The sequence below is a fragment of the Lagenorhynchus albirostris genome, chromosome 4 (assembly GCF_949774975.1).
Source record: "Lagenorhynchus albirostris chromosome 4, mLagAlb1.1, whole genome shotgun sequence".
Lineage (NCBI taxonomy): Eukaryota > Metazoa > Chordata > Mammalia > Artiodactyla > Delphinidae > Lagenorhynchus > Lagenorhynchus albirostris.
In genome coordinates this window covers 36,329,057-36,343,081 of record NC_083098.1, presented here as the reverse complement: position 1 = coordinate 36,343,081, position 14,025 = coordinate 36,329,057, and the positions used below count along the sequence as shown (strand labels likewise).

Genomic DNA, 14,025 nt, shown 5'->3' with positions numbered 1-14,025 from the left:
TTCTTCTCCCTCAACTCTTTAGTTCTTAATACACAAAAATAAATGACTCTTTGTTGAAAATTCAAATATAAGAAACCAGTTTAAATATCCAATGTTTTAAAACACAAAAGCTATTTGAAATTAAGTTTTAGGAGGTTCAAAATAGCCCCTTTAATCTTTTCAAAATGACAAACCCATTTTCAGTTCTCTACAACTCTAAAAGAGTTCTTGATTTTTTGAAAAAGGGTCATTTGTCTAATCCCACAGAATGTACAACACCAAGAGTGAACCTTCATGTAAACTCTGGACTTTGGGTGATGATGTATCAATGCAGGTTCATCGAGTGTAACAAGTGTACCATTCTGGTGTGGGGATTTTGTTAGGGGAGACTGTGCATACATGGGGCAAGGCAGGGGGCATATGAGGGCAGGGGGTATATGAAATCTGCACCTCCCACTTAAATTTGCTACGGGGCTTCCCTGGTAGCGCAGTGGTTGAGAGCCCGCTTGCCGATGCAGGGGACACGGGTTCGTGCCCCGGTCCGGGGAGATCCCACATGCCGCGGGGCGGCTAGGCCCGTGAGCCATGCCCGGTGAGCCTGCACGTCCGGAGCCTGTGCTCCACAATGGGAGAGGCCACAACAGTGAGAGGCCCGCGTACCGCAAAAAAAAAAAAAAAAAAAAAAAAATTTGCTATGAACCTAAAACTGCTCTAAATATAAACTACTTTGGTAAATGGTGGGGGGGGGTCTAATTTATCTGCTTCACTTTCTTCTTAACAAATGAGGAAATAGTATTTTTTAAAATTGCCCTCACTGGCTGTGAATTAAATTTCCTGCCAGGATACAGAATGTGCAATTATTACAGAATATATTACCATCTTAGAAAATAATAGTAATCTTATCAAATGCTGAAAGAATTAACAGCTTTAACTGTTAACATGATGAAGCTAAATGCAATAGAGTATGCTATCTTAAGATTTCTTTTGATATTTATACTCTTCGTATCTTAAGGGCGCTATACAAAGTGACTGAAAGTTTGAAGTAGGTCATGGGTTGACTGACAAACTAAAGTGGGTGCCCCTAGGAAGGAGGAGGAAAAGCAGCAGCCAATGAAAAAAGCCACCGCCAAGTAGAGAGATCCTCTGCTTACCCAAGTCTACCCTCTGGCAGGATCAAGACTCGAGGGAGGTGGAGGAAAAGGATTTCCTCATAGAATGAAAATGAAGAACACCAAGGGTCAGCAAGTATCAACCTACACAGGAAAAAAAACAATGCAAAGAAAACAAAGAAAAAAAACGTGCAACGAGCAGATAAAATACCTGTGTCGAACCAGTTTCTTTCAAGAACTTTCTCCCAAAGTGGTAACATTAGCATAAGGTAAAGGGCCAAACGTAGTTATGCTATTAATGCAGATTAGAAGGAATACTGAGAAAAGTTCAATTTTCTACAAAAAGTCATCCGATCCAACACTGCCAAGTGCGAAAACATATAAAAAGCTTTTCAAACGCAGGCACCCAAACGCTAGGACAGTGCGAATCCAGTAAAGGACCAGCCCTGGGCTAGAAAACTCGAGCGAAGTAGATAAATCGCCTCCCGCAGGAAACCAGCAAGCTAAGCCCAGAACTGAGAGAAAGGAGGAGAGAGCAGGCATCCGTGACTGTAAAACAACTCCATTGAGCAGCTGCGTGTTTTGAAAGAGGCTGCAGTTTCTGGTGTCTCACCGGGAGGCACTCTTCGATCCGGTCTCCACCCCCGCGGATGGTCCACCGGGCGCGGGCTGCAAGCCCCCAGCACCAGGCAGTCCGATCCTCAGCGAGCCCCGCGGACCGGCCAGTCCCGACGGGCCACGAACCCCTCAGGCGGGCCAGTCCCAGAGGGGCGGCTAACCCTCCGGGAGGGCAGCAAGCCCCCGCAGCGAGCATCCAGGACAGCGGTTAACCCCCGGCGGGCCGCGCGTCCGGCGCCGCAGAGCCCGGAGTCAGCCTGCCTGCCCCACCCCCACAGGCCGCGGGTCCCAGGGGTGTAGGGCCGCCCTCCCCGGACCCCGAACCCGTGCCCGCCGCACCGCACTGCTCATGCCAGGGACCCCCGAGAACCACCTGCTTGCCCCTCTCTTCTTCGAAAGACCCAGACGAGCGAGCCAGGGGGCCGCTGGCGAGAATGACAGAGTCAGAGACTGGGGTTTCCCTCGGGGAACGCGACCCCGTGAGAGCCACAGAAACAGTGCAGCGGTTTAATGGGCCCAAACCCTATCAGCTGTGGAGTTTGGGTTACTGCGCGCAGGGCTGGAGTTTCCCCGCGCCGCAGGCACGAGCCCGGGCGGCGCTACGATCTGGGGTAGGGAGGACTTGGCAGGAGGGGACAGCACCGCACAAAGGAAGAGGGAAGTGAGGCGGAACGAGCGTCCGGTTACCTCAGTCCTCTGCTCGTCCCTCCGCTTGGTTCCTCCCGGCCTCGCCAAGGATACAGCCGCGCTATCAGGTTCCCGCAGCCCCGAGCGGCGCCTTACCAGCCCCAAGCGAGAACCCGACGGACGCGCGCTCTGTTGCGCGGCCTCGCCGAGCCCAGCCAGTGCCTGGCGTCCTCTCGCCCGCGCCTGCGCACAGCACTCTGGGAAGTGTGGTTTCCAATTACCTCCTCCGGTGGTCCGCCCCCGCCCCACGTGCTCTCCGAGCCCAGCTCCGCTTGGGTAGCTGGAGTTTTCACCCGACTGGGAGCGTTATCCTGCCGGATGCTGACTGGCCAGGGCCTAGCGGACGTCCCCAAAACACATTTTTAGATAGGCCATGGCATAAATACCTGTGGAGTTACCCGTTTCTTCACTTCTGTGGCAGTACTATAAGTCCCCTCCTGATCATGGTGAGGGTTCTTAGGGTTTATGTCTCTAAAAAAAAAAAAAAAGGGAAAAAAAGGCTTCTACTTTTATTACTGTCAGTTTCTCCACAGGCTCTACAAAGGATACATAAAACAGCTGGTGTTTATAAGCACATAACCACAGTTTATAAGCCCACGGAAGCCGTTGATTGACCTAAGCACTCGCTGCTAACAACCATTGCAAGTAAAAATGATGTTGAAATAAACTGATTTTTCGATAAAGTCAATGAAATGTAGGAGGAGGGGGATAATGAGAGAGCAAAGAAAAAACTTTGAAGAAGGATATTCCCCAAAATGTGTCTTTTGTTAGAGCAACCTCTAGCTTTCACAACCCTAGGAATCTGTTTCAGAATAAATTCAATCCTAGGTACATTTATAAATATTAACACATAGGTTTGGATTGATTTTGCTAGAAAAGAGGTTTTTTTTTAACATTAGCATCTTATGTAAAAACCCCAAAATGACTTTGAATTTTCGTTTCTAGGGGAAAAAACTCACTTTTATTTTTTTAAATAGCAGAAATAGAAATAAATCTTAATACTTCAGAATATTTCTCTTCAGAACATTATATTTTTCAAATTTAATGTAAATACATTTTGAAAAATAGAGCAAGACCAGTTTTAGTGTACACACACACACACACATTGTAAAATTTGTCTGGAAGCATGATGTAATACTATATATTTAATAAGACCATGTTCTAATAGAATTTTTTTATAATCTGAACTTCTTTTTAATTGCATGTGCAGTATCTTCTAAAAAATGCTTATGGAACAGAACTGCTCTTTTTTCCTCTGCTAATTGACAAATACCAAACTACTTGTAGTTACTAACAACGTCAAAGAAATATACACAATATTTCAATATTGTTACCATTTATTTTTTCAAAAATATTTAGTGAGCACCTACTATATGCCAGACACTGAGTTAGGAACTGGGAGATACACAGTGAACAAAACCAAATAGTCCCTGCCCTTGTGGAGACTTAAGATCTAGTGGAGGAGACAGACTAAACAGATAATGAGAAATAAAAAGGTATGCAGAGGGTGGCAAGGGGAGTGAGGAACATATAAGGTATACCAATATAGAGCTTTTTGTTGGGAGAGGGGAGTCAGGCAAAAATTCTGAAAGTTAAATGAAATTCTCAAACCAAATAACAATAAACTGGGGGGGGGGGAAATCCTTCCCTAAAATGTGATATATCCACAACAATGCTCTCAAATAATTATTTTTAAAAATAAAATCTTACAAAACAAGATACATCTTGATAGGATTCAGAACATGCTACCCCAAAATATGGCACCTTGTAATACTGAATATCTTAAACTGAAAGAATTTGAGAAAACAGAAGCAGGAAGGTCACTCTTCATTCCCGCCTCACTCTTCTTCCCCAAAACAGGTCATCAAACTCCCATATAAAAAGTATCCTCCCTATACCAGGAGTAAAGAAGACATTTATACTGCCAGAGATGGAATTTAGGGCCGAGAAGTCTGTATAAACATACTTAAGATAAACTAACCCTTATCTTCCTAGTTACTTCTTCACCACTTACTAACCCTAGCCCAAACACCACTGTCTTGTCAATTCTTCACACACTTATTGTTTGTCTAAAAGGTGTAAAAGCTTCTTGCTGAGGTCACTTCTTTGAGTCTTCATTCTCTTGAATGTACATGAAGTCTCCCACATACCCGTAAAAATTCAGTAAAATGTGTATGCTTTTATCCTGTTCATCTGTCTTTGTCCATTTAGTTTTCAGAGGTAGACAGAGAACCTAGGAGAGTCAAGGATAACTTCTTCCTCTGCTACAACCTCAGTGAAAGAAAAGAACACACATTTCCTAAATATGACAAAGATATCTTCTTAGCTTTTATTCATTCTTCCCTAGCTCCATTTGAGAATAAACAGGACTAGCCTTAATAAGTAAGGACCTTTCATTAGAGACCCCTTACCTTCCCTAAAGTTCCATAAATTAAAATTGGTAAAGATCTGATATCTGTTGGCTCACTGTCTGTTGTACTTTGGTCCAAATAAATTGCAATGTTTTAACCTCAATTGACATTTGCATGTTAAGTCTTTATCTCTAATCCTGGAATAAAAGGCTTTATACAATCTCCAAAAGAATTTCAAATGGGGCCTGCCAAGGGATTTGGAAACACTAATGAAGGGGACCATTTTATTTTCATTTGCAGTGGAGGCAAAGCTTTCAGTCAGTGGGCAGTCCCTTGGACAGCTGCCTGCCTATGAAAATTTCCTTAAAGAGTCTGAACAAGCAAGACCACCCCTCCTGTCCAGGTCAGAGTCACTGGTTTGCAGTTACCTTTCTTCCCACTCCTCAACTCCCATTTTATCACCCTCCTCCTCAGCCAACTGCCAGCTTCAGCTTCCCTTAACAATCACTTCCTGCCTTCTGCCCCATGATATACTGGATGGCTGCATTTTCTGGCCTCACCCTAGTGGCCTGACTTAACCTATTTTAGTTACTTTATGATAGTTCTTCCATCCATTACCCTTGCCATTAATCTGACACAGGTATCTCTAAGCCTTTGTTGACCATTTTTCACTCTCATCTCTGAAATACTTAAATTTCCCTAATTTCTCTCTGGGCCTTTGTAATTGCTATGCCTTCTCCCTCTTTGCCTGGTTAACTCCTACTCACCAACCAACATCAACCTAGTTACGGTTTTCATCAGGAAGTCTATCCCGGTTACAGTTCCCCTCCTCTCTAATGCTTCCTGTACATGCTCACATTAATGCTTCCTGTACATGCTCACATTACAACCTATTTTTGCCCCTCAGGTAGCACATGTCAGTGAGCATTTTAGTTAGATATCTATTCTTTCATTTGTCTGAAAACTTCTTAAATAGAAAGTAGGAGCACAGTACTTGATATGAGGTGGCTGATTAACAAATACTTGGGAAATAAACGAATGCATATCAACTTTGTGCAATAAAGAAGGACCCAACAAATATTTTCTGTGAAGAAAATATTTTAGGCTTGCGGACCTTCAGGTCTCCGTTGCAACTATTCAACTCTGCTTCTTAAAGCACGATGGCTAATTCTCACTGGTGCCTCCAGAGTATCTATATAACAGGGAATTTGAGTTAAAGATTTGAATGGAAGTAGTGGGGCTGCAGCGTCGACCAGAGGACAGTACTTGAGGATATGTTTACATAGCAGGTACACTGTTCTTGTTTAGAGTGATTATTTATTTTGGGTAGTTTGGGGGCAGGTCAGTAGATGGAGCTAAAACAGAAGGCATCCTTGGTATAGCCACTGCCAGTTAAGGTTGTGCACTAAATTATTTCTTCGGAAAATTACCTGTTGTGTTGGTGAGTTTTTAAAACGTATCATTTAATTCAGGTTTGCTTTTTCCCCCTCCACTTTTAACATTTCACTTTGGCTATTCCATCCTGCCCAAGTTAAATCACTTTCCATTTCCCATGAACCTGCCTAGACATGGTTGAACTTTCAAGCTGCCTTTGTGGGAGCTGTGGAATCTTCTCTCCCGCAATACGTGACATAACAGGATAAGAGCATTTTGCCTCTATCCCTACCACACTCCAGAAGTCTCCTGACTTTAATTATTAGAAAAACCCATTTAGAGAAACTTTGTTTTCCAACGTTAGAAATGTGTGCAATACACTTCTGAGCAAAGTTGTATCCATATATATGGTAGAAAGTGGTACAGTGATATAAATGTAATTGTGTTTCAATTCCAATAATATTCCAAATGTATGATCTCTATGAAAACTACTGTAGATCTATATTACATTAGCTTTCTGATATCATCTTCACGTTCTCAAAGAAATTCTATCCCTCAAAGGTTTCGTGTTTTTTTTTTTGGAATTTTTTAAATTACAGTGCAGAATGGCAGATACTGCTAGTTCCTAAACAGTATCTTCCTGCCCTCTTCATTAATGAAAGAACCCCAGTTTTTTTGAAGGGATGACTAGGTACCCAGCTAACAAATTATTTGCCACGCTCCCTGACAAAGTTCTATTCATAAGGTGTAAGTACAAGTGTTGCATGGGACTTTAGGGATGGCTGCTTAAAGGGAATTGATTCAGCTGGAAGGTACCTCTCTTATCCTTCTTTCTTCCTGGAAATAATGGCTTGAGTTTTAGCAGGCACCTTGGACTATGAGGTTATTTGAGGGTGAAAGTCATGTACAGGATGATGGAAGAATGACAGAAAGAGCCTAGGTCCCTCATGACCACTGAGCCACGATAATAGTCCTACTACAAGCCTTCCAGTGTTAGAAGTTCCAGTTGTGAAAAGGATAATATTTGTATGTGATAAACAAAATGTGACTGCTTCTAAATTTTAGAACTGGCAAAGTGGACTGCCCAGGCTTGCAGGCTTTCTTTCCTTATTAATTAACGATTTAGGACTGTTCTTTCACTGGGCCAGTGGAGAAGGAAGAACAATAGTCAGGAGACAGGAAGAGATCAGCAGGTGAAAACCATTGATTGAAAGAGATAAACCAGGGTTGAGTAATCAGATAGGGTGTGTGAATTTATTTCACTAGGCCTTGACAGTTCTGCACAGAAACCTTAAGACAATACTTTGAGGTTATCATGTTGCAACCTTGGGATGATGGTGTAATTTTCCCCTAAATGGTTACAGGCTGTCCTGTAACCACAGACTCACACACTCATAATCCCTGCACAGATGGTACAGAAAGAAGCTCAAATTTTCAGATCCTCTTTGTAAGTGATTCTCTTTGGACGTTTATAAGCCAACGTTGAAAAAGAGATATTATTATAATTGCATTTCATTTTCAAGGAAGCAGAACCAAAAGAAAAACTTTCAGCCAATTTCCTCAGAGGCAAAACTGGGTTATTAGAATAGAGTAGCCTGTTGTTCAGCCTATATGTGAAGTTTCAGTTGCTACTTTTATCATCACCTGAGCCTTGAGTCAGAAGCCTGTGCCTACCTGGTTGGAGGTGCCACAATAAGACTCTTGCTTTATGCTCACAACTGTTGAATAGAAAACAGATGAGGCCAAAGAGGGCTCAGGATAGAAGATATGTGATCACCTTTGCTGCGTGCTGCCTTGGCAAGCAGTCATTTACATGTCAGTCAAGGAGTTTTAAACTTCACTCAGGCTACTGTCCTTAAATCTGGACTACCTTTTTCCTTTAGAAAAAATTTAAAAGCAGTGTCCATCTTACCTGCCTCTACTTCTCAATGTGAACCCTTTCCTCAAGGTCTGCCAAAAGTTTCCCTTCTCTCGGGCTTCCCTGGTGGCACAGTGGTTAAAAATCCGCCTGCCAATGCAGGGGACATGGGTTCAAGCCCTGGTCTGGGAAGATCCCACATGCCACGGAGCAACTAAGCCCGTGTGCCACAACTACTGAGCCTGCACTCTAGAGCCCACGAACCACAACTACTGAGCCCGTTCACCTAGAGCAGTGCTCTGCAACAAGAGAAGCCACCGCAATGAGAAGCCCACGCAACACAACGAAGAGTAGCCCCCACTCGCCACAACTAGAGAAAGCCCGCACACAGCAACAAAGACCCTATGCAGCCAAATAAATAAATAAATTTATATAAAAAACAAAAGTTTTCCTCCTCTCTCCTCCCAAGAAGCCCGCTCTCACCCTCTCAGGCAGGCTGCTGGCAGATGACTCACGGTACATTTAATGAGCCATTTGAGGCAAATTTAATAAAGGTGTGGACAGGTTCTAGGGAAAGCTAAAAGGAGCATGCAGTACTCCTGAGCTAGTAAGAGAGCAGTTACCAGAACTGGAGGGGAGACAAAGCTGTGTGTAGAGGCCTGCTGACTGTAATAAAGCCTTGATGACTCCCTGCAGGAAGGGTGCTAGGATAGAAGTACCCCAATCTCCCTCTCCTTCTCTTTGACTTCAGGTGACAACCCCTGCCAAAGGCAGCTTCTGGAAGCCAGTGGATAAGAAAGTCTGTTAATTTTGTCCATCAATGTAGATTTTCTGGCACAAAGCTGTATAGAGAAGGGTGAAGAGGGATTTAGAAAGACAACTGGAAGATATTGTCACCTGCTCTGACATTTTTGTTCATGCTGGGCTTATCACCTACCCTCATTTTCAACTGTCATATAATCCACTGGTCTGGTCTACGATTCAAGTGTATGACCCCCTTTTAAATAGAGAAACGTTTCTCTCCTCAGTTGGCATTTTTAGCTGCATCATTCACGCTGACACTTAACCATATACAGCCTTTATTATCACTTAAATATTTTAAATGTATGTGAGTATCCTGTTACATTGTAAGCTCTGTGGACCAGAATTTACAAGTTATGCTTCTGTTCTATCTCCATAGTACCTAACACAGTGCTCAGCACAGACCAGTTGAAACAAATTGTAATCTTCTTAATTCCCTCCCTGATTTTATCCCCACCCCTTACCTGCCCCAGCAGATGCTTATACCTTCATATTATTTTGTGGACACTCAAGGTGAAAAAATTATCTAAAATCACCATTAGATGGTTCTGATGAACCTAGGGGCAGGACAGGAATAAAGACACAGATGTAGAGAATGGACTTAAGGACATGGGGAGGGGGAAGGGTAAGCTGGGATGAAGTGAGAGAGCTGCATTGACCTATATACACTACCAAATGTAAAATAGATAGCTAGTGGGAAACAGCAGTATAGCACAGGGAGATCAGCTCAGTGCTTTGTGACCACCTAGAGGGGTGGGATAGGGAGGGTGGGAGGGAGGCTCAAGAGGGAGGGGATATGGGGATATATGTATACATATAGCTGATTCACTTTGTTATACAGACACTAACACAACATTGTAAAGCAATTATACTCCAATAAAAATGTAAAAAAAATTTTTTAATAAAAATAAATAAATAAAATCACCATTAGAAAGCACAAGAAGTCTAGATATGTTTGTAGGGGTGTTTCTGAAGTTGGATAGTGGAGTATGCAGGTCGAAGCTAGACTTCCATCAGCAGACACCTGCAACTCTTTACCTGATGGCTTTTTCTATCTGCCTCACTAGCCCAAAGGCAGAGGAGACTAGAAGCGCTGGGAAGTTCTACTGTCTCCCATCTCCCCACAAGCAGCTCTCAAATAGTGACTGAAGGGACTTGGTGACTAAAAATCAAGCAACCTCACCGACCTGATGGGGGGAGGGGGCAGGCAACTCTGAGGTACCTTCTACACGGTTTCCCAGAATTCCCCTGGGGTTTGAGCCCAGCTGCCCACAGGGGTGATCTGCATGATAATTCATCCTTAATTAGCTTCCTTCCCTTTGTTTTTCTCTCTCCCTCTCTGCTGCTGCCAGTGCTTCTTGGAATCACCTCCCAAATGAAATACGGACTTAAATTCTTACCTTCAAGTTTACTTCTAGGGTAGAATGATGTGACATCACCAATGATATGCAACCCATTTGTGGTAGGAATATACAAGATGTACTTTTCTTTATATACCTTCTCTGTCCTGACATTTTCCTCTTTCTTTGCTTTCATATCTAAACATATTATTGATCCACCTAAGAAAAATTCCAAAGACATTTAAAAAAATTAAAAATAAAGTTAGTGTTTTTTTAATCTTATTATAAAAGCAATATATGCTTATTGTTAAAAAATTAGAAAATAAAAATAACACCACTATTCTAAAATAGCAACTGGTAATATCTTGCCAGTTCCAAAAATACCTGCCTCTACTTCTCAATGTGAAATATTACCTTCCAAAAATATTTTGGAACATTTTCTTTACATGAATTAAAGTAGGCTTTTTTAATTGCTTTTTTTCCCCACTGAAGAATATATGTTGAATAACTTGACAAGTCAAAAAATACTTATGTTTAACAACATTCAAAAATGATTGCAGAGTGTTTCACTGTATGGACTTACTACTACTGTTCCTTCAATCAAGTTTCACTTTTAGTTATTTTGAGTTTTTCAGTTTTCAAAAAAAAAATTACTAGGTTGTATAACTTGTAACTAAATGTAACTTCTAACTAAATCATCAAGGTACTTCCGCAAAAGTGGAACTGCTACATCAGAGAACACATATATTCAAAAGATTTTTGACATCTTACCTAAGTGACTCCTACCAGCAATGTATGAGGTTGTTTATTTCCTGACAGTTCTATCAACTCTATTTTCTTCTTTAAGCCTTTGCCAATAATTAATTTCATTGCTCTGATTAATAACAAGGATGAAATTTTTAATATTCCCATTGGTCATTCTTTTCCTTTTTTTATGATTTGCCTTGTTTCCGTACATAAAGACAATTGTAGGAAGACAATGCTGCTGTAATACTAGCTGGAGGTTATGATCTCATTGCTTTTTTTTTTTAAACATCTTTATTGGAGTATAATTGCTTTACAGTGTTGATCTCATTGCTTTTTATTAATTGGTTGGTTATTCTTCCTCCAAGAACAGTCCTAAGAAAGAACTCTGACCTCTCCTTGCTTCAGATATCTAATTCACACTTAAGTTTAACCTCAACCCCTGTACCAATGACCTTTCACATCAGTGAAAGCAACCTAGCAACCAACTGCATCTCTCCATTAGCTTTCCTATCAATATTCAGTTTCAGCATATTGAGTCCTGACTTCCAATCTGTTGCCATTCCCACCCCTCTCAGTTCCATCTAAACTCTCTTGGCCTCCAAAATTTGAAATAACAGAGCTTCTTTTTAATCTTTTTTTCTTTTTTGTACTCAAATCCAATCAAACATGATTACGCATTTTCTTAGTTCATAATATTTCACAGATTTTCTCCTAAAGCTTTATCTCTACAACCATGACTCTAATTTAGACCCATCACATTCTATCTAGAGGACTTCTCCCTTCAGAGCTAATAGAGTTTTATGCGTACAATTTTCAATATTTTAAAATAATTAAATTTATTCTGCACTTAACAATATATGTGTATACATAAGGTAAAAAGAATAATTAAAGTCTTACTCTGAGGGTTCCTTTCCAAACACATTCCTCTCTCTCTCCCACAGAGGTAAATACTATCCTGAATGTATGTTTATGAATTTAGTTTGCAAGCTTTTGAACTTTAAATAAGCAATATCATATTATATGTATTTTTTTTGCAACTTGCTTTTCTTGCTCAACATTATATGTAAGATTTGTCCTTGTTGATGGTTTATTCATTTTTTTTACTACTGTGTAGTATTGCATTGGATGCCTATACCATAATTTACTCATCCCCCCTGTTGATAGGTATTGAGTTGTTTCCAGTTTTTCTTTTTTCTATTACAGACCACACTGTTATGTACATTTGTGACATGTACAAGCTTACATAGCAAATGCAAGAGTTTCTCTAGAAGTGGAATTTGTGATTTCACAGTGTTCATAACTTTGATATCACTAGATAATGCCAAATTGTCTTCCAAGATTTACACTTAGGAAAGTTTCTGAGGATTTCAGTCATCGCACACTCTGACCAGCACTTAGTTTTGTCAGATTTCATAAGTTTTGCCAATCTGGTAAATATAAATAGTATCTCCTGGTTTTAATTTAAATTTATCTAGTTATGAATGAGATTTTAATGTTTCATATGTTTACTACTAATTTAGATTTCCTTTTCTGCAAAATTCTTCTTCAATTTTTTCCTTATTTTTCTATTGGATTTTTGTTCTTTTTTCTGATTAGTTTTTAGGAATAATTTTCAATATCCTAAATAGTAACCTTCTGTTCATTATCTGAGTATTAAACATCTTCCAGTTCGTGGCTTCTTACTTTTTTTTTGTGGTACACGGTCCTCTCACTGTTGTGGCCTCTCCCATTGCGGAGCAGAGGCTCCAGACACGCAGGCTCAGTGGCCATGGCTCACGGACCCAGCTGCTCCATGGCATGTGGGATTTTCCCAGACCAGGCACGAACCCGTGTCCCCTGCATCGGCAGGCGGACTCTCAACCACTGCACCACCAGGGAAGCCCGCTTCTTACTTTTTAATGATATCTTTAGATAATCAGTTTTTAATTAGAATGTATTGATAATAAAATCTATCAATCTTTACCTAATGGGTTGAGGTTTTTATATCTCCTTTAAGAAACACTTTCCAACTGAGACTTAAAAAATTTTCTTCTAAAACTTTTGAGTTTCACATTTTATATCTAAATCCTTAGTTTATTTGAATTGATTTTTGTAAATGAAATTGTTATCATGTTACCATTTATGCCTACACCATAGTCAGCCTATAGAAGATACTCAGTATTTTTCCACTTCTTTTTTTATTCTTTGATTTATTATTTTAAATAAATGTTTTTTAAAAAATGCTTATTTCAAGCTAAATGAATCTTTTAGAAGCACTCCACAACGTACTCTTCATTATCATTCTGATGTTGCGTAAACTACTAAAAACCCAGGCAAGCCAACGATTTACCACAATCAGCATTAAATTCTTGGATGTACCACTAGATTTTAGAGTGGGATGAGTTCTGGGTCCATAGTGTAGATTGTAGAGATATTTTTAAGTATTTGATCTGCTAAAAGAATAAAATGTAAAAATATACTTGTGTCATCCTTTGAGATGAATTGGATAAGCTACACCTTTGTGGGGGGAAAAGCATGGTTGTTATCAGTGAATCATGATCTATCATGATCTCTAACTATAACAAATCAAGCATTAAAAATTATGTTCTATACTTCATATTGTATATTTAAATACGAGCTCCTTAATGGAATATGAATGATAAAACACAGAGTCTCTCTCTTCAGGTTTTTCAAACCCTACCAGTTCCTAATATACCCCCAGGGGAAAGCCAGACCCACTCAATGACTTGGCACCAGAATTAAGCCAAAGCTTGTCTTTGAGATAGGCACAGTGGGAGGAAGCGAAGGCACCATAGTAATAGTTGTAAAACACTTGGAGCTCCCTCTGCTGGAATATATTGGTATAGTAGTAGTGGTAGTGCAGTAGAGCAGTAGTGTAGGAAGCACTCTACCTCCAAGGTAGAAGAAATGGAAACAAAAGGAAACAATCTAAAAGTTAGCTTTGATACCAGGTTAAAGGGAAAGTTTAAAACAACAGTAGACTTTCTTCTAGACAAATTTTGTAAAATTTGTCATTTTCCTTCTACTTTAGGGATATTTGCCTTATAGTACAAAAAGCATTATCTTGATTCATTAATTGACACCTTATGGGAGCAGCCTCAGGGAAGAGCATAACATCATTCTAGAACGTTGATGACTGAAAATGTGTTTATAGACTAGAC

The 14,025-nt window shown here is 40.5% G+C and overlaps 1 protein-coding gene across 6 annotated transcripts in view; it reads right to left on the bottom strand.

Moving 5' to 3' along the window:
- Positions 1 to 2,569, bottom strand: part of KLHL8 (kelch like family member 8) — a 59,557-nt gene extending 56,988 nt beyond the window's left edge. For 5 of the 6 annotated variants that reach the window (XM_060147844.1, XM_060147842.1, XM_060147840.1 and 2 more), the window contains exon 1: positions 2,394 to 2,569. The gene's annotated coding sequence lies outside the window, so the exon portion shown is untranslated. The other variant, XM_060147841.1, reaches the window with a different exon arrangement.
- Positions 2,570 to 14,025: the final 11,456 nt, after the last annotated feature.